Source organism: Neolamprologus multifasciatus, chromosome 16 (assembly GCF_963576455.1).
Source record: "Neolamprologus multifasciatus chromosome 16, fNeoMul1.2, whole genome shotgun sequence".
NCBI lineage: Eukaryota > Metazoa > Chordata > Actinopteri > Cichliformes > Cichlidae > Neolamprologus > Neolamprologus multifasciatus.
Window position 1 is genome coordinate 832,012 of NC_140454.1, and position 21,225 is coordinate 853,236.

General features: G+C 35.6%; 1 long non-coding RNA gene across 1 annotated transcript; it reads left to right on the forward strand.

Annotated features, from left to right (window-relative positions):
- The first annotated feature begins 139 nt into the window (after window positions 1-139).
- LOC146499941 (uncharacterized) lies at window positions 140-15,984 on the forward strand. Its single transcript, XR_014869899.1, has 3 exons — window positions 140-8,669; window positions 12,540-13,858; window positions 13,961-15,984. It is a non-coding gene; the product is annotated as an uncharacterized LOC146499941 (long non-coding RNA).
- Window positions 15,985-21,225: the final 5,241 nt, after the last annotated feature.

Below are 21,225 nucleotides of genomic sequence, written 5' to 3' on the forward strand. Positions count from 1 at the left end.
CTCTTTCTCACACTGAGGTCTGCTTATTGTAAATATCTTATACTTATTTTTACACCTTTTAATGTCAAAGTTGGCCTTTGTGCTTTTCAGTGGTGGAAAGACTCTTTCTCACACTGAGGTCTGCTTATTGTAAATATCTTATACTTATTTTTACACCTTTTAATGTCAAAGTTGGCCTTTGTGCTTTTCAGTGTTGGAAAGACTCTTTCTCACACTGAGGTCTGCTTATTGTAAATATCTTGTACTTGTTTGAACACCTTTTAATGTCAAAGTTGGCCTCTGTGCTTTTAAGTGTTGGAAAGACTCTTTCTCACACTGAGGTCTGCTTATTGTAAATATCTTGTACTTGTTTGAACACCTTTTAATGTCAAAGTTGGCCTTTGTGCTTTTCAGTGTTGGAAAGACTCTTTCTCACACTGAGGTCTGCTTATTGTAAATATCTTGTACTTGTTTGAACACCTTTTAATGTCAAAGTTGGCCTTTGTGCTTTTTCAGTGTTGGAAAGACTCTTTCTCACACTGAGGTCTGCTTATTGTAAATATCTTGTACTTGTTTGAACACCTTTTAATGTCAAAGTTGGCCTTTGTGCTTTTTCAGTGTTGGAAAGACTCTTTCTTGCACTGAGGTCTGCTTATTGTAAATATCTTGTACTTGTTTGATCACCTTTTAATGTCAAAGTTGGCCTTTGTGCTTTTCAGTGTTGGAAAGACTCTTTCTCACACTGAGGTCTGCTTATTGTAAATATCTTGTACTTGTTTGAACACCTTTTAATGTCAAAGTTGGCCTTTGTGCTTTTTCAGTGTTGGAAAGACTCTTTCTTGCACTGAGGTCTGCTTATTGTAAATATCTTGTACTTGTTTTGAACACCTTTTAATGTCAAAGTTGGCCTTTGTGCTTTTTCAGTGTTGGAAAGACTCTTTCTTGCACTGAGGTCTGCTTATTGTAAATATCTTGTACTTGTTTTTACACCTTTTAATGTCAAAGTTGGCCTTTGTGCTTTTCAGTGTTGGAAAGACTCTTTCTTGCACTGAGGTCTGCTTATTGTAAATATCTTGTACTTGTTTTTACACCTTTTAATGTCAAAGTTGGCCTTTGTGCTTTTCAGTGGTGGAAAGACTCTTTCTTGCACTGAGGTCTGCTTATTGTAAATATCTTGTACTTGTTTTTACACCTTTTAATGTCAAAGTTGACCTTTGTGCTTTTTCAGTGTTGGAAAGACTCTTTCTTGCACTGAGGTCTGCTTATTGTAAATATCTTGTACTTGTTTTTACACCTTTTAATGTCAAAGTTGGCCTTTGTGCTTTTCAGTGTTGGAAAGACTCTTTCTCACACTGAGGTCTGCTTATTGTAAATATCTTATACTTATTTTTACACCTTTTAATGTCAAAGTTGGCCTTTGTGCTTTTCAGTGGTGGAAAGACTCTTTCTCACACTGAGGTCTGCTTATTGTAAATATCTTGTACTTGTTTGAACACCTTTTAATGTCAAAGTTGGCCTCTGTGCTTTTCAGTGTTGGAAAGACTCTTTCTCACACTGAGGTCTGCTTATTGTAAATATCTTGTACTTGTTTGAACACCTTTTAATGTCAAAGTTGGCCTCTGTGCTTTTAAGTGTTGGAAAGACTCTTTCTCACACTGAGGTCTGCTTATTGTAAATATCTTGTACTTGTTTGAACACCTTTTAATGTCAAAGTTGGCCTTTGTGCTTTTTCAGTGTTGGAAAGACTCTTTCTCACACTGAGGTCTGCTTATTGTAAATATCTTGTACTTGTTTTTACACCTTTTAATGTCAAAGTTGGCCTTTGTGCTTTTCAGTGTTGGAAAGACTCTTTCTTGCACTGAGGTCTGCTTATTGTAAATATCTTGTACTTGTTTGATCACCTTTTAATGTCAAAGTTGGCCTTTGTGCTTTTCAGTGTTGGAAAGACTCTTTCTCACACTGAGGTCTGCTTATTGTAAATATCTTGTACTTGTTTGAACACCTTTTAATGTCAAAGTTGGCCTTTGTGCTTTTTCAGTGTTGGAAAGACTCTTTCTTGCACTGAGGTCTGCTTATTGTAAATATCTTGTACTTGTTTGAACACCTTTTAATGTCAAAGTTGGCCTTTGTGCTTTTTCAGTGTTGGAAAGACTCTTTCTTGCACTGAGGTCTGCTTATTGTAAATATCTTGTACTTGTTTTTACACCTTTTAATGTCAAAGTTGGCCTTTGTGCTTTTCAGTGTTGGAAAGACTCTTTCTTGCACTGAGGTCTGCTTATTGTAAATATCTTGTACTTGTTTTTACACCTTTTAATGTCAAAGTTGGCCTTTGTGCTTTTCAGTGGTGGAAAGACTCTTTCTTGCACTGAGGTCTGCTTATTGTAAATATCTTGTACTTGTTTTTACACCTTTTAATGTCAAAGTTGGCCTTTGTGCTTTTTCAGTGTTGGAAAGACTCTTTCTTGCACTGAGGTCTGCTTATTGTAAATATCTTGTACTTGTTTTTACACCTTTTAATGTCAAAGTTGGCCTTTGTGCTTTTCAGTGTTGGAAAGACTCTTTCTTGCACTGAGGTCTGCTTATTGTAAATATCTTGTACTTGTTTGAACACCTTTTAATGTCAAAGTTGGCCTTTGTGCTTTTTCAGTGTTGGAAAGACTCTTTCTTGCACTGAGGTCTGCTTATTGTAAATATCTTATACTTGTTTGATCACCTTTTAATGTCAAAGTTGGCCTTTGTGCTTTTTCAGTGTTGGAAAGACTCTTTCTCACACTGAGGTCTGCTTATTGTAAATATCTTGTACTTGTTTTTACACCTTTTAATGTCAAAGTTGGCCTTTGTGCTTTTTCAGTGTTGGAAAGACTCTTTCTCACACTGAGGTCTGCTTATTATAAATATCTTGTACTTGTTTGAACACCTTTTAATGTCAAAGTTGGCCTTTGTGCTTTTTCAGTGTTGGAAAGACTCTTTCTCACACTGAGGTCTGCTTATTGTAAATATCTTGTACTTGTTTGAACACCTTTTAATGTCAAAGTTGGCCTTTGTGCTTTTTCAGTGTTGGAAAGACTCTTTCTCACACTGAGGTCTGCTTATTGTAAATATCTTGTACTTGTTTTTACACCTTTTAATGTCAAAGTTGGCCTTTGTGCTTTTTCAGTGTTGGAAAGACTCTTTCTCACACTGAGGTCTGCTTATTGTAAATATCTTGTACTTGTTTTTACACCTTTTAATGTCAAAGTTGGCCTTTGTGCTTTTTCAGTGTTGGAAAGACTCTTTCTCACACTGAGGTCTGCTTATTATAAATATCTTGTACTTGTTTGAACACCTTTTAATGTCAAAGTTGGCCTTTGTGCTTTTTCAGTGTTGGAAAGACTCTTTCTCACACTGAGGTCTGCTTATTGTAAATATCTTGTACTTGTTTTTACACCTTTTAATGTCAAAGTTGGCCTTTGTGCTTTTTCAGTGTTGGAAAGACTCTTTCTCACACTGAGGTCTGCTTATTGTAAATATCTTGTACTTGTTTTTACACCTTTTAATGTCAAAGTTGACCTTTGTGCTTTTTCAGTGTTGGAAAGACTCTTTCTTGCACTGAGGTCTGCTTATTGTAAATATCTTGTACTTGTTTTTACACCTTTTAATGTCAAAGTTGGACCTTTGTGCTTTTCAGTGTTGGAAAGACTCTTTCTCACACTGAGGTCTGCTTATTGTAAATATCTTGTACTTGTTTTTACACCTTTTAATGTCAAAGTTGGCCTTTGTGCTTTTTCAGTGTTGGAAAGACTCTTTCTCACACTGAGGTCTGCTTATTGTAAATATCTTGTACTTGTTTTTACACCTTTTAATGTCAAAGTTGGCCTTTGTGCTTTTTCAGTGTTGGAAAGACTCTTTCTACACTGAGGTCTGCTTATTGTAAATATCTTGTACTTGTTTTTACACCTTTTAATGTCAAAGTTGGCCTTTGTGCTTTTTCAGTGTTGGAAAGACTCTTTCTCACACTGAGGTCTGCTTATTATAAATATCTTGTACTTGTTTGAACACCTTTTAATGTCAAAGTTGGCCTTTGTGCTTTTTCAGTGTTGGAAAGACTCTTTCTCACACTGAGGTCTGCTTATTGTAAATATCTTGTACTTGTTTGAACACCTTTTAATGTCAAAGTTGGCCTTTGTGCTTTTTCAGTGTTGGAAAGACTCTTTCTCACACTGAGGTCTGCTTATTGTAAATATCTTGTACTTGTTTGAACACCTTTTAATGTCAAAGTTGGCCTTTGTGCTTTTCAGTGTTGGAAAGACTCTTTCTCACACTGAGGTCTGCTTATTGTAAATATCTTGTACTTGTTTTTACACCTTTTAATGTCAAAGTTGGCCTTTGTGCTTTTTCAGTGTTGGAAAGACTCTTTCTTGCACTGAGGTCTGCTTATTGTAAATATCTTATACTTGTTTTTACACCTTTTAATGTCAAAGTTGGCCTTTGTGCTTTTTCAGTGTTGGAAAGACTCTTTCTCACACTGAGGTCTGCTTATTGTAAATATCTTGTACTTGTTTTTACACCTTTTAATGTCAAAGTTGGCCTTTGTGCTTTTTCAGTGTTGGAAAGACTCTTTCTCACACTGAGGTCTGCTTATTGTAAATATCTTGTACTTGTTTTTACACCTTTTAATGTCAAAGTTGACCTTTGTGCTTTTCAATGTTGGAAAGACTCTTTCTCACACTGAGGTCTGCTTTTTGTAAATATCTTGTACTTGTTTTTACACCTTTTAATGTCAAAGTTGACCTTTGTGCTTTTCAATGTTGGAAAGACTCTTTCTCACACTGAGGTCTGCTTATTGTAAATATCTTGTACTTGTTTTTACACCTTTTAATATCAAAGTTGGCCTTTGTGCTTTTTCAGTGTTGGAAAGACTCTTTCTCACACTGAGGTCTGCTTATTGTAAATATCTTGTACTTGTTTTTACACCTTTTAATGTCAAAGTTGGCCTTTGTGCTTTTTCAGTGTTGGAAAGACTCTTTCTCACTGAGGTCTGCTTATTGTAAATATCTTGTACTTGTTTTTACACCTTTTAATGTCAAAGTTGGCCTTTGTGCTTTTTCAGTGTTGGAAAGACTCTTTCTCACACTGAGGTCTGCTTATTATAAATATCTTGTACTTGTTTGAACACCTTTTAATGTCAAAGTTGGCCTTTGTGCTTTTTCAGTGTTGGAAAGACTCTTTCTCACACTGAGGTCTGCTTATTGTAAATATCTTGTACTTGTTTGAACACCTTTTAATGTCAAAGTTGGCCTTTGTGCTTTTTCAGTGTTGGAAAGACTCTTTCTCACACTGAGGTCTGCTTATTGTAAATATCTTGTACTTGTTTGAACACCTTTTAATGTCAAAGTTGGCCTTTGTGCTTTTTCAGTGTTGGAAAGACTCTTTCTTGCACCTGAGGTCTGCTTATTGTAAATATCTTGTACTTATTTTTACACCTTTTAATGTCAAAGTTGGCCTTTGTGCTTTTCAGTGGTGGAAAGACTCTTTCTCACACTGAGGTCTGCTTATTGTAAATATCTTATACTTGTTTTTACACCTTTTAATGTCAAAGTTGGCCTTTGTGCTTTTCAGTGTTGGAAAGACTCTTTCTCACACTGAGGTCTGCTTATTGTAAATATCTTGTACTTGTTTGAACACCTTTTAATGTCAAAGTTGGCCTCTTGTGCTTTTCAGTGTTGGAAAGACTCTTTCTCACACTGAGGTCTGCTTATTGTAAATATCTTGTACTTGTTTGAACACCTTTTAATGTCAAAGTTGGCCTTTGTGCTTTTCAGTGTTGGAAAGACTCTTTCTCACACTGAGGTCTGCTTATTGTAAATATCTTGTACTTGTTTGAACACCTTTTAATGTCAAAGTTGGCCTTTGTGCTTTTTCAGTGTTGGAAAGACTCTTTCTCACACTGAGGTCTGCTTATTGTAAATATCTTGTACTTGTTTTTACACCTTTTAATGTCAAAGTTGGCCTTTGTGCTTTTCAGTGTTGGAAAGACTCTTTCTTGCACTGAGGTCTGCTTATTGTAAATATCTTGTACTTGTTTGATCACCTTTTAATGTCAAAGTTGGCCTTTGTGCTTTTCAGTGTTGGAAAGACTCTTTCTCACACTGAGGTCTGCTTATTGTAAATATCTTGTACTTGTTTGAACACCTTTTAATGTCAAAGTTGGCCTTTGTGCTTTTTCAGTGTTGGAAAGACTCTTTCTTGCACTGAGGTCTGCTTATTGTAAATATCTTGTACTTGTTTGAACACCTTTTAATGTCAAAGTTGGCCTTTGTGCTTTTTCAGTGTTGGAAAGACTCTTTCTTGCACTGAGGTCTGCTTATTGTAAATATCTTGTACTTGTTTTTACACCTTTTAATGTCAAAGTTGGCCTTTGTGCTTTTCAGTGTTGGAAAGACTCTTTCTTGCACTGAGGTCTGCTTATTGTAAATATCTTGTACTTGTTTTTACACCTTTTAATGTCAAAGTTGGCCTTTGTGCTTTTTCAGTGTTGGAAAGACTCTTTCTTGCACTGAGGTCTGCTTATTGTAAATATCTTGTACTTGTTTTTACACCTTTTAATGTCAAAGTTGGCCTTTGTGCTTTTCAGTGTTGGAAAGACTCTTTCTTGCACTGAGGTCTGCTTATTGTAAATATCTTGTACTTGTTTGACACCTTTTAATGTCAAAGTTGGCCTTTGTGCTTTTTCAGTGTTGGAAAGACTCTTTCTTGCACTGAGGTCTGCTTATTGTAAATATCTTGTACTTGTTTGATCACCTTTTAATGTCAAAGTTGGCCTTTGTGCTTTTTCAGTGTTGGAAAGACTCTTTCTCACACTGAGGTCTGCTTATTGTAAATATCTTGTACTTGTTTTTACACCTTTTAATGTCAAAGTTGGCCTTTGTGCTTTTTCAGTGTTGGAAAGACTCTTTCTTACACTGAGGTCTGCTTATTGTAAATATCTTGTACTTGTTTGAACACCTTTTAATGTCAAAGTTGGCCTTTGTGCTTTTTCAGTGTTGGAAAGACTCTTTCTCACACTGAGGTCTGCTTATTGTAAATATCTTGTACTTGTTTTTACACCTTTTAATGTCAAAGTTGGCCTTTGTGCTTTTTCAGTGTTGGAAAGACTCTTTCTCACACTGAGGTCTGCTTATTGTAAATATCTTGTACTTGTTTTTACACCTTTTAATGTCAAAGTTGGCCTTTGTGCTTTTTCAGTGTTGGAAAGACTCTTTCTCACACTGAGGTCTGCTTATTATAAATATCTTGTACTTGTTTGAACACCTTTTAATGTCAAAGTTGGCCTTTGTGCTTTTTCAGTGTTGGAAAGACTCTTTCTCACACTGAGGTCTGCTTATTGTAAATATCTTGTACTTGTTTTTACACCTTTTAATGTCAAAGTTGGCCTTTGTGCTTTTTCAGTGTTGGAAAGACTCTTTCTTGCACTGAGGTCTGCTTATTGTAAATATCTTATACTTGTTTTTACACCTTTTAATGTCAAAGTTGGCCTTTGTGCTTTTTCAGTGTTGGAAAGACTCTTTCTCACACTGAGGTCTGCTTATTGTAAATATCTTGTACTTGTTTTTACACCTTTTAATGTCAAAGTTGGCCTTTGTGCTTTTCAGTGTTGGAAAGACTCTTTCTCACACTGAGGTCTGCTTATTGTAAATATCTTGTACTTGTTTTTACACCTTTTAATGTCAAAGTTGGCCTTTGTGCTTTTCAGTGTTGGAAAGACTCTTTCTCACACTGAGGTCTGCTTATTGTAAATATCTTGTACTTGTTTTTACACCTTTTAATGTCAAAGTTGGCCTTTGTGCTTTTTCAGTGTTGGAAAGACTCTTTCTCACACTGAGGTCTGCTTATTGTAAATATCTTGTACTTGTTTTTACACCTTTTAATGTCAAAGTTGGCCTTTGTGCTTTTTCAGTGTTGGAAAGACTCTTTCTTCACTGAGGTCTGCTTATTGTAAATATCTTGTACTTGTTTTTACACCTTTTAATGTCAAAGTTGGCCTTTGTGCTTTTTCAGTGTTGGAAAGACTCTTTCTCACACTGAGGTCTGCTTATTAGTAAATATCTTGTACTTGTTTGAACACCTTTTAATGTCAAAGTTGGCCTTTGTGCTTTTTCAGTGTTGGAAAGACTCTTTCTCACACTGAGGTCTGCTTATTGTAAATATCTTGTACTTGTTTGAACACCTTTTAATGTCAAAGTTGGCCTTTGTGCTTTTTCAGTGTTGGAAAGACTCTTTCTCACACTGAGGTCTGCTTATTGTAAATATCTTGTACTTGTTTTTACACCTTTTAATGTCAAAGTTGGCCTTTGTGCTTTTTCAGTGTTGGAAAGACTCTTTCTTGCACTGAGGTCTGCTTATTGTAAATATCTTGTACTTGTTTTTACACCTTTTAATGTCAAAGTTGGCCTTTGTGCTTTTTCAGTGTTGGAAAGACTCTTTCTTGCACTGAGGTCTGCTTATTGTAAATATCTTATACTTGTTTTTACACCTTTTAATGTCAAAGTTGGCCTTTGTGCTTTTTCAGTGTTGGAAAGACTCTTTCTCACACTGAGGTCTGCTTATTGTAAATATCTTATACTTGTTTTTATACTTGTTTTTACACCTTTTAATGTCAAAGTTGACCTTTGTGCTTTTTCAGTGTTGGAAAGACTCTTTCTTGCACTGAGGTCTGCTTATTGTAAATATCTTGTACTTGTTTGATCACCTTTTAATGTCAAAGTTGGCCTTTGTGCTTTTTCAGTGTTGGAAAGACTCTTTCTTGCACTGAGGTCTGCTTATTGTAAATATCTTGTACTTGTTTTTACACCTTTTAATGTCAAAGTTGGCCTTTGTGCTTTTCAGTGTTGGAAAGACTCTTTCTCACACTGAGGTCTGCTTATTGTAAATATCTTGTACTTGTTTTTACACCTTTTAATGTCAAAGTTGGCCTTTGTGCTTTTCAGTGTTGGAAAGACTCTTTCTTGCACTGAGGTCTGCTTATTGTAAATATCTTGTACTTGTTTTTACACCTTTTAATGTCAAAGTTGGCCTTTGTGCTTTTTCAGTGTTGGAAAGACTCTTTCTTGCACTGAGGTCTGCTTATTGTAAATATCTTGTACTTGTTTTTACACCTTTTAATGTCAAAGTTGGCCTTTGTGCTTTTCAGTGTTGGAAAGACTCTTTCTTGCACTGAGGTCTGCTTATTGTAAATATCTTGTACTTGTTTGATCACCTTTTAATGTCAAAGTTGGCCTTTGTGCTTTTTCAGTGTTGGAAAGACTCTTTCTCACACTGAGGTCTGCTTATTGTAAATATCTTGTACTTGTTTGATCACCTTTTAATGTCAAAGTTGGCCTTTGTGCTTTTTCAGTGTTGGAAAGACTCTTTCTCACACTGAGGTCTGCTTATTGTAAATATCTTGTACTTGTTTTTACACCTTTTAATGTCAAAGTTGGCCTTTGTGCTTTTTCAGTGTTGGAAAGACTCTTTCTCACACTGAGGTCTGCTTATTGTAAATATCTTGTACTTGTTTGAACACCTTTTAATGTCAAAGTTGGCCTTTGTGCTTTTTCAGTGTTGGAAAGACTCTTTCTCACACTGAGGTCTGCTTATTGTAAATATCTTGTACTTGTTTTGAACACCTTTTAATGTCAAAGTTGGCCTTTGTGCTTTTTCAGTGTTGGAAAGACTCTTTCTCACACTGAGGTCTGCTTATTGTAAATATCTTGTACTTGTTTTTACACCTTTTAATGTCAAAGTTGGCCTTTGTGCTTTTTCAGTGTTGGAAAGACTCTTTCTCACACTGAGGTCTGCTTATTGTAAATATCTTGTACTTGTTTTTACACCTTTTAATGTCAAAGTTGGCCTTTGTGCTTTTTCAGTGTTGGAAAGACTCTTTCTTGCACTGAGGTCTGCTTATTGTAAATATCTTATACTTGTTTTTACACCTTTTAATGTCAAAGTTGGCCTTTGTGCTTTTTCAGTGTTGGAAAGACTCTTTCTCACACTGAGGTCTGCTTATTGTAAATATCTTGTACTTGTTTTTACACCTTTTAATGTCAAAGTTGGCCTTTGTGCTTTTTCAGTGTTGGAAAGACTCTTTCTTGCACTGAGGTCTGCTTATTGTAAATATCTTATACTTGTTTTTACACCTTTTAATGTCAAAGTTGGCCTTTGTGCTTTTTCAGTGTTGGAAAGACTCTTTCTCACACTGAGGTCTGCTTATTGTAAATATCTTATACTTGTTTTTACACCTTTTAATGTCAAAGTTGGCCTTTGTGCTTTTTCAGTGTTGGAAAGACTCTTTCTTGCACTGAGGTCTGCTTATTGTAAATATCTTGTACTTGTTTGATCACCTTTTAATGTCAAAGTTGGCCTTTGTGCTTTTTCAGTGTTGGAAAGACTCTTTCTTGCACTGAGGTCTGCTTATTGTAAATATCTTGTACTTGTTTTTACACCTTTTAATGTCAAAGTTGGCCTTTGTGCTTTTTCAGTGTTGGAAAGACTCTTTCTTGCACTGAGGTCTGCTTATTGTAAATATCTTGTACTTGTTTTTACACCTTTTAATGTCAAAGTTGGCCTTTGTGCTTTTCAGTGTTGGAAAGACTCTTTCTTGCACTGAGGTCTGCTTATTGTAAATATCTTGTACTTGTTTGATCACCTTTTAATGTCAAAGTTGGCCTTTGTGCTTTTTCAGTGTTGGAAAGACTCTTTCTTGCACTGAGGTCTGCTTATTGTAAATATCTTGTACTTGTTTTTACACCTTTTAATGTCAAAGTTGGCCTTTGTGCTTTTTCAGTGTTGGAAAGACTCTTTCTTGCACTGAGGTCTGCTTATTGTAAATATCTTGTACTTGTTTTTACACCTTTTAATGTCAAAGTTGGCCTTTGTGCTTTTTCAGTGTTGGAAAGACTCTTTCTTGCACTGAGGTCTGCTTATTGTAAATATCTTGTACTTGTTTTTACACCTTTTAATGTCAAAGTTGGCCTTTGTGCTTTTCAGTGTTGGAAAGACTCTTTCTTGCACTGAGGTCTGCTTATTGTAAATATCTTGTACTTGTTTTATCACCTTTTAATGTCAAAGTTGGCCTTTGTGCTTTTTCAGTGTTGGAAAGACTCTTTCTTGCACTGAGGTCTGCTTATTGTAAATATCTTGTACTTGTTTTTACACCTTTTAATGTCAAAGTTGGCCTTTGTGCTTTTCAGTGGTGGAAAGACTCTTTCTTGCACTGAGGTCTGCTTATTGTAAATATCTTGTACTTGTTTGAACACCTTTTAATGTCAAAGTTGGCCTTTGTGCTTTTTCAGTGTTGGAAAGACTCTTTCTTGCACTGAGGTCTGCTTATTGTAAATATCTTATACTTGTTTGATCACCTTTTAATGTCAAAGTTGGCCTTTGTGCTTTTTCAGTGTTGGAAAGACTCTTTCTCACACTGAGGTCTGCTTATTGTAAATATCTTGTACTTGTTTTTACACCTTTTAATGTCAAAGTTGGCCTTTGTGCTTTTTCAGTGTTGGAAAGACTCTTTCTCACACTGAGGTCTGCTTATTATAAATATCTTGTACTTGTTTGAACACCTTTTAATGTCAAAGTTGGCCTTTGTGCTTTTTCAGTGTTGGAAAGACTCTTTCTCACACTGAGGTCTGCTTATTGTAAATATCTTGTACTTGTTTGAACACCTTTTAATGTCAAAGTTGGCCTTTGTGCTTTTTCAGTGGTGGAAAGACTCTTTCTCACACTGAGGTCTGCTTATTGTAAATATCTTGTACTTGTTTTTACACCTTTTAATGTCAAAGTTGGCCTTTGTGCTTTTTCAGTGTTGGAAAGACTCTTTCTCACACTGAGGTCTGCTTATTGTAAATATCTTGTACTTATTTTTACACCTTTTAATGTCAAAGTTGGCCTTTGTGCTTTTTCAGTGTTGGAAAGACTCTTTCTCACACTGAGGTCTGCTTATTGTAAATATCTTGTACTTGTTTGAACACCTTTTAATGTCAAAGTTGGCCTTTGTGCTTTTTCAGTGTTGGAAAGACTCTTTCTCACACTGAGGTCTGCTTATTGTAAATATCTTGTACTTGTTTTGAACACCTTTTAATGTCAAAGTTGGCCTTTGTGCTTTTTCAGTGTTGGAAAGACTCTTTCTCACACTGAGGTCTGCTTATTGTAAATATCTTGTACTTGTTTTTACACCTTTTAATGTCAAAGTTGGCCTTTGTGCTTTTTCAGTGGTGGAAAGACTCTTTCTCACACTGAGGTCTGCTTATTGTAAATATCTTGTACTTGTTTTACACCTTTTAATGTCAAAGTTGGCCTTTGTGCTTTTTCAGTGTTGGAAAGACTCTTTCTTCACACTGAGGTCTGCTTATTGTAAATATCTTGTACTTGTTTTTACACCTTTTAATGTCAAAGTTGGCCTTTGTGCTTTTTCAGTGTTGGAAAGACTCTTTCTCACACTGAGGTCTGCTTATTGTAAATATCTTGTACTTGTTTTACACCTTTTAATGTCAAAGTTGGCCTTTGTGCTTTTCAGTGTTGGAAAGACTCTTTCTCACACTGAGGTCTGCTTATTGTAAATATCTTGTACTTGTTTTTACACCTTTTAATGTCAAAGTTGACCTTTGTGCTTTTTCAGTGTTGGAAAGACTCTTTCTTGCACTGAGGTCTGCTTATTGTAAATATCTTGTACTTGTTTGATCACCTTTTAATGTCAAAGTTGGCCTTTGTGCTTTTTCAGTGTTGGAAAGACTCTTTCTTGCACTGAGGTCTGCTTATTGTAAATATCTTGTACTTGTTTGATCACCTTTTAATGTCAAAGTTGGCCTTTGTGCTTTTCAGTGTTGGAAAGACTCTTTCTCACACTGAGGTCTGCTTATTGTAAATATCTTGTACTTGTTTTTACACCTTTTAATGTCAAAGTTGGCCTTTGTGCTTTTTCAGTGTTGGAAAGACTCTTTCTCACACTGAGGTCTGCTTATTGTAAATATCTTGTACTTGTTTTTACACCTTTTAATGTCAAAGTTGACCTTTGTGCTTTTTCAGTGTTGGAAAGACTCTTTCTTGCACTGAGGTCTGCTTATTGTAAATATCTTGTACTTGTTTGATCACCTTTTAATGTCAAAGTTGGCCTTTGTGCTTTTCAGTGTTGGAAAGACTCTTTCTTGCACTGAGGTCTGCTTATTGTAAATATCTTGTACTTGTTTTATCACCTTTTAATGTCAAAGTTGGCCTTTGTGCTTTTCAGTGTTGGAAAGACTCTTTCTTCACACTGAGGTCTGCTTATTGTAAATATCTTGTACTTGTTTTTACACCTTTTAATGTCAAAGTTGGCCTTTGTGCTTTTTCAGTGTTGGAAAGACTCTTTCTCACACTGAGGTCTGCTTATTGTAAATATCTTGTACTTGTTTTTACACCTTTTAATGTCAAAGTTGGCCTTTGTGCTTTTTCAGTGTTGGAAAGACTCTTTCTTGCACTGAGGTCTGCTTATTGTAAATATCTTGTACTTGTTTTACACCTTTTAATGTCAAAGTTGGCCTTTGTGCTTTTCAGTGTTGGAAAGACTCTTTCTCACACTGAGGTCTGCTTATTGTAAATATCTTGTACTTGTTTTTACACCTTTTAATGTCAAAGTTGGCCTTTGTGCTTTTCAGTGTTGGAAAGACTCTTTCTTGCACTGAGGTCTGCTTATTGTAAATATCTTGTACTTGTTTTACACCTTTTAATGTCAAAGTTGGCCTTTGTGCTTTTTCAGTGTTGGAAAGACTCTTTCTTGCACTGAGGTCTGCTTATTGTAAATATCTTGTACTTGTTTTTACACCTTTTAATGTCAAAGTTGGCCTTTGTGCTTTTCAGTGTTGGAAAGACTCTTTCTTGCACTGAGGTCTGCTTATTGTAAATATCTTGTACTTGTTTGAACACCTTTTAATGTCAAAGTTGGCCTTTGTGCTTTTTCAGTGTTGGAAAGACTCTTTCTTGCACTGAGGTCTGCTTATTGTAAATATCTTGTACTTGTTTGATCACCTTTTAATGTCAAAGTTGGCCTTTGTGCTTTTTCAGTGTTGGAAAGACTCTTTCTCACACTGAGGTCTGCTTATTGTAAATATCTTGTACTTGTTTTTACACCTTTTAATGTCAAAGTTGGCCTTTGTGCTTTTTCAGTGTTGGAAAGACTCTTTCTCACACTGAGGTCTGCTTATTGTAAATATCTTGTACTTGTTTGAACACCTTTTAATGTCAAAGTTGGCCTTTGTGCTTTTTCAGTGTTGGAAAGACTCTTTCTCACACTGAGGTCTGCTTATTGTAAATATCTTGTACTTGTTTGAACACCTTTTAATGTCAAAGTTGGCCTTTGTGCTTTTTCAGTGTTGGAAAGACTCTTTCTCACACTGAGGTCTGCTTATTGTAAATATCTTGTACTTGTTTTTACACCTTTTAATGTCAAAGTTGGCCTTTGTGCTTTTTCAGTGTTGGAAAGACTCTTTCTCACACTGAGGTCTGCTTATTGTAAATATCTTGTACTTGTTTTTACACCTTTTAATGTCAAAGTTGGCCTTTGTGCTTTTTCAGTGTTGGAAAGACTCTTTCTTGCACTGAGGTCTGCTTATTGTAAATATCTTGTACTTGTTTGATCACCTTTTAATGTCAAAGTTGGCCTTTGTGCTTTTTCAGTGTTGGAAAGACTCTTTCTCACACTGAGGTCTGCTTATTGTAAATATCTTGTACTTGTTTTTACACCTTTTAATGTCAAAGTTGGCCTTTGTGCTTTTTCAGTGTTGGAAAGACTCTTTCTCACACTGAGGTCTGCTTATTGTAAATATCTTGTACTTGTTTGAACACCTTTTAATGTCAAAGTTGGCCTTTGTGCTTTTTCAGTGTTGGAAAGACTCTTTCTCACACTGAGGTCTGCTTATTGTAAATATCTTGTACTTGTTTTTACACCTTTTAATGTCAAAGTTGGCCTTTGTGCTTTTTCAGTGTTGGAAAGACTCTTTCTCACACTGAGGTCTGCTTATTATAAATATCTTGTACTTGTTTTGAACACCTTTTAATGTCAAAGTTGGCCTTTGTGCTTTTTCAGTGTTGGAAAGACTCTTTCTCACACTGAGGTCTGCTTATTGTAAATATCTTGTACTTGTTTGAACACCTTTTAATGTCAAAGTTGGCCTTTGTGCTTTTTCAGTGGTGGAAAGACTCTTTCTCACACTGAGGTCTGCTTATTGTAAATATCTTGTACTTGTTTGAACACCTTTTAATGTCAAAGTTGGCCTTTGTGCTTTTTCAGTGTTGGAAAGACTCTTTCTTGCACTGAGGTCTGCTTATTGTAAATATCTTGTACTTGTTTTTACACCTTTTAATGTCAAAGTTGGCCTTTGTGCTTTTTCAGTGTTGGAAAGACTCTTTCTCACACTGAGGTCTGCTTATTATAAATATCTTGTACTTGTTTGAACACCTTTTAATGTCAAAGTTGGCCTTTGTGCTTTTTCAGTGTTGGAAAGACTCTTTCTCACACTGAGGTCTGCTTATTATAAATATCTTGTACTTGTTTGAACACCTTTTAATGTCAAAGTTGGCCTTTGTGCTTTTTCAGTGTTGGAAAGACTCTTTCTCACACTGAGGTCTGCTTATTGTAAATATCTTGTACTTGTTTTTACACCTTTTAATGTCAAAGTTGACCTTTGTGCTTTTTCAGTGTTGGAAAGACTCTTTCTCACACTGAGGTCTGCTTATTGTAAATATCTTGTACTTGTTTTTACACCTTTTAATGTCAAAGTTGGCCTTTGTGCTTTTTCAGTGTTGGAAAGACTCTTTCTCACACTGAGGTCTGCTTATTGTAAATATCTTGTACTTGTTTTACACCTTTTAATGTCAAAGTTGGCCTTTGTGCTTTTTCAGTGGTGGAAAGACTCTTTCTCACACTGAGGTCTGCTTATTGTAAATATCTTGTACTTGTTTTTACACCTTTTAATGTCAAAGTTGGCCTTTGTGCTTTTCAGTGTTGGAAAGACTCTTTCTTCACACTGAGGTCTGCTTATTGTAAATATCTTGTACTTGTTTTACACCTTTTAATGTCAAAGTTGGCCTTTGTGCTTTTCAGTGTTGGAAAGACTCTTTCTCACACTGAGGTCTGCTTATTGTAAATATCTTGTACTTGTTTTTACACCTTTTAATGTCAAAGTTGGCCTTTGTGCTTTTTCAGTGTTGGAAAGACTCTTTCTTGCACTGAGGTCTGCTTATTGTAAATATCTTGTACTTGTTTTTACACCTTTTAATGTCAAAGTTGGCCTTTGTGCTTTTCAGTGTTGGAAAGACTCTTTCTTGCACTGAGGTCTGCTTATTGTAAATATCTTGTACTTGTTTTTACACCTTTTAATGTCAAAGTTGGCCTTTGTGCTTTTTCAGTGTTGGAAAGACTCTTTCTTGCACTGAGGTCTGCTTATTGTAAATATCTTGTACTTGTTTTACACCTTTTAATGTCAAAGTTGGCCTTTGTGCTTTTCAGTGTTGGAAAGACTCTTTCTTGCACTGAGGTCTGCTTATTGTAAATATCTTGTACTTGTTTTGACACCTTTTAATGTCAAAGTTGGCCTTTGTGCTTTTTCAGTGTTGGAAAGACTCTTTCTCACACTGAGGTCTGCTTATTGTAAATATCTTGTACTTGTTTTTACACCTTTTAATGTCAAAGTTGGCCTTTGTGCTTTTTCAGTGTTGGAAAGACTCTTTCTTGCACTGAGGTCTGCTTATTGTAAATATCTTGTACTTGTTTTTACACCTTTTAATGTCAAAGTTGGCCTTTGTGCTTTTCAGTGTTGGAAAGACTCTTTCTCACACTGAGGTCTGCTTATTGTAAATATCTTGTACTTGTTTTTACACCTTTTAATGTCAAAGTTGGCCTTTGTGCTTTTTCAGTGTTGGAAAGACTCTTTCTTGCACTGAGGTCTGCTTATTGTAAATATCTTGTACTTGTTTGAACACCTTTTAATGTCAAAGTTGGCCTTTGTGCTTTTCAGTGTTGGAAAGACTCTTTCTTGCACTGAGGTCTGCTTATTGTAAATATCTTGTACTTGTTTTACACCTTTTAATGTCAAAGTTGGCCTTTGTGCTTTTTCAGTGTTGGAAAGACTCTTTCTTGCACTGAGGTCTGCTTATTGTAAATATCTTGTACTTGTTTTTACACCTTTTAATGTCAAAGTTGGCCTTTGTGCTTTTTCAGTGTTGGAAAGACTCTTTCTTGCACTGAGGTCTGCTTATTGTAAATATCTTGTACTTGTTTTTACACCTTTAATGTCAAAGTTGGCCTTTGTGCTTTTTCAGTGTTGGAAAGACTCTTTCTTGCACTGAGGTCTGCTTATTGTAAATATCTTGTACTTGTTTTACACCTTTTAATGTCAAAGTTGGCCTTTGTGCTTTTCAGTGTTGGAAAGACTCTTTCTCACACTGAGGTCTGCTTATTGTAAATATCTTGTACTTGTTTGAACACCTTTTAATGTCAAAGTTGGCCTTTGTGCTTTTTCAGTGTTGGAAAGACTCTTTCTTGCACTGAGGTCTGCTTATTGTAAATATCTTGTACTTGTTTTTACACCTTTTAATGTCAAAGTTGGCCTTTGTGCTTTTCAGTGGTGGAAAGACTCTTTCTCACACTGAGGTCTGCTTATTGTAAATATCTTGTACTTGTTTGATCACCTTTTAATGTCAAAGTTGGCCTTTGTGCTTTTTCAGTGTTGGAAAGACTCTTTCTCACACTGAGGTCTGCTTATTGTAAATATCTTGTACTTGTTTGAACACCTTTTAATGTCAAAGTTGGCCTTTGTGCTTTTTCAGTGTTGGAAAGACTCTTTCTCACACTGAGGTCTGCTTATTGTAAATATCTTATACTTGTTTTTACACCTTTTAATGTCAAAGTTGGCCTTTGTGCTTTTTCAGTGTTGGAAAGACTCTTTCTCACACTGAGGTCTGCTTATTGTAAATATCTTGTACTTGTTTTTACACCTTTTAATGTCAAAGTTGGCCTTTGTGCTTTTTCAGTGTTGGAAAGACTCTTTCTCACACTGAGGTCTGCTTATTGTAAATATCTTGTACTTGTTTTTACACCTTTTAATGTCAAAGTTGGCCTTTGTGCTTTTTCAGTGTTGGAAAGACTCTTTCTTGCACTGAGGTCTGCTTATTGTAAATATCTTGTACTTGTTTGAACACCTTTTAATGTCAAAGTTGGCCTTTGTGCTTTTTCAGTGTTGGAAAGACTCTTTCTCACACTGAGGTCTGCTTATTGTAAATATCTTGTACTTGTTTTTACACCTTTTAATGTCAAAGTTGGCCTTTGTGCTTTTTCAGTGTTGGAAAGACTCTTTCTCACACTGAGGTCTGCTTATTGTAAATATCTTGTACTTGTTTTTACACCTTTTAATGTCAAAGTTGGCCTTTGTGCTTTTCAGTGTTGGAAAGACTCTTTCTTGCACTGAGGTCTGCTTATTGTAAATATCTTGTACTTGTTTTTACACCTTTTAATGTCAAAGTTGGCCTTTGTGCTTTTTCAGTGTTGGAAAGACTCTTTCTCACACTGAGGTCTGCTTATTGTAAATATCTTGTACTTGTTTGAACACCTTTTAATGTCAAAGTTGGCCTTTGTGCTTTTTCAGTGTTGGAAAGACTCTTTCTCACACTGAGGTCTGCTTATTGTAAATATCTTGTACTTGTTTGAACACCTTTTAATGTCAAAGTTGGCCTTTGTGCTTTTCAGTGGTGGAAAGACTCTTTCTCACACTGAGGTCTGCTTATTATAAATATCTTGTACTTGTTTGATCACCTTTTAATGTCAAAGTTGGCCTTTGTGCTTTTCAGTGGTGGAAAGACTCTTTCTCACACTGAGGTCTGCTTATTGTAAATATCTTGTACTTGTTTTTACACCTTTTAATGTCAAAGTTGGCCTTTGTGCTTTTTCAGTGTTGGAAAGACTCTTTCTTCCCACTGAGGTTTGCTTATTGTAAATATCTTGTACTTGTTTTGATCACCTTTTAATGTCAAAGTTGGCCTTTGTGCTTTTTCAGTGTTGGAAAGACTCTTTCTCACACTGAGGTCTGCTTATTGTAAATATCTTGTACTTGTTTTTACACCTTTTAATGTCAAAGTTGGCCTTTGTGCTTTTTCAGTGTTGGAAAGACTCTTTCTTGCACTGAGGTCTGCTTATTGTAAATATCTTGTACTTGTTTTTACACCTTTTAATGTCAAAGTTGGCCTTTGTGCTTTTTCAGTGTTGGAAAGACTCTTTCTTGCACTGAGGTCTGCTTATTGTAAATATCTTGTACTTGTTTTTACACCTTTTAATGTCAAAGTTGACCTTTGTGCTTTTTCAGTGTTGGAAAGACTCTTTCTTGCACTGAGGTCTGCTTATTGTAAATATCTTGTACTTGTTTTTACACCTTTTAATGTCAAAGTTGGCCTTTGTGCTTTTTCAGTGTTGGAAAGACTCTTTCTTGCACTGAGGTCTGCTTATTGTAAATATCTTGTACTTGTTTTTACACCTTTTAATGTCAAAGTTGGCCTTTGTGCTTTTTCAGTGTTGGAAAGACTCTTTCTTGCACTGAGGTCTGCTTATTGTAAATATCTTGTACTTGTTTGATCACCTTTTAATGTCAAAGTTGGCCTTTGTGCTTTTCAGTGTTGGAAAGACTCTTTCTCACACTGAGGTCTGCTTATTGTAAATATCTTGTACTTGTTTTTACACCTTTTAATGTCAAAGTTGGCCTTTGTGCTTTTTCAGTGTTGGAAAGACTCTTTCTTGCACACTGAGGTCTGCTTATTGTAAATATCTTGTACTTGTTTTTACACCTTTTAATGTCAAAGTTGGCCTTTGTGCTTTTTCAGTGTTGGAAAGACTCTTTCTCACACTGAGGTCTGCTTATTGTAAATATCTTGTACTTGTTTTTACACCTTTTAATGTCAAAGTTGGCCTTTGTGCTTTTCAGTGTTGGAAAGACTCTTTCTTACACTGAGGTCTGCTTATTGTAAATATCTTGTACTTGTTTTTACACCTTTTAATGTCAAAGTTGGCCTTTGTGCTTTTTCAGTGTTGGAAAGACTCTTTCTCACACTGAGGTCTGCTTATTGTAAATATCTTATACTTGTTTTTATACTTGTTTTTACACCTTTTAATGTCAAAGTTGGCCTTTGTGCTTTTCAGTGTTGGAAAGACTCTTTCTCACACTGAGGTCTGCTTATTGTAAATATCTTGTACTTGTTTGATCACCTTTTAATGTCAAAGTTGGCCTTTGTGCTTTTTCAGTGTTGGAAAGACTCTTTCTTGCACTGAGGTCTGCTTATTGTAAATATCTTGTACTTGTTTTTACACCTTTTAATGTCAAAGTTGGCCTTTGTGCTTTTCAGTGTTGGAAAGACTCTTTCTTGCACTGAGGTCTGCTTATTGTAAATATCTTGTACTTGTTTTGACACCTTTTAATGTCAAAGTTGGCCTTTGTGCTTTTTCAGTGTTGGAAAGACTCTTTCTTGCACTGAGGTCTGCTTATTGTAAATATCTTGTACTTGTTTTACACCTTTTAATGTCAAAGTTGGCCTTTGTGCTTTTTCAGTGTTGGAAAGACTCTTTCTTGCACTGAGGTCTGCTTATTGTAAATATCTTGTACTTGTTTTACACCTTTTAATGTCAAAGTTGGCCTTTGTGCTTTTCAGTGTTGGAAAGACTCTTTCTCACACTGAGGTCTGCTTATTGTAAATATCTTGTACTTGTTTTTACACCTTTTAATGTCAAAGTTGGCCTTTGTGCTTTTTCAGTGTTGGAAAGACTCTTTCTCACACTGAGGTCTGCTTATTGTAAATATCTTGTACTTGTTTTACACCTTTTAATGTCAAAGTTGGCCTTTGTGCTTTTTCAGTGTTGGAAAGACTCTTTCTTGCACTGAGGTCTGCTTATTGTAAATATCTTGTACTTGTTTTTACACCTTTTAATGTCAAAGTTGGCCTTTGTGCTTTTTCAGTGTTGGAAAGACTCTTTCTCACACTGAGGTCTGCTTATTGTAAATATCTTGTACTTGTTTTTACACCTTTTAATGTCAAAGTTGGCCTTTGTGCTTTTCAGTGTTGGAAAGACTCTTTCTCACACTGAGGTCTGCTTATTGTAAATATCTTGTACTTGTTTTGACACCTTTTAATGTCAAAGTTGGCCTTTGTGCTTTTTCAGTGTTGGAAAGACTCTTTCTTGCACACTGAGGTCTGCTTATTGTAAATATCTTAGTACTT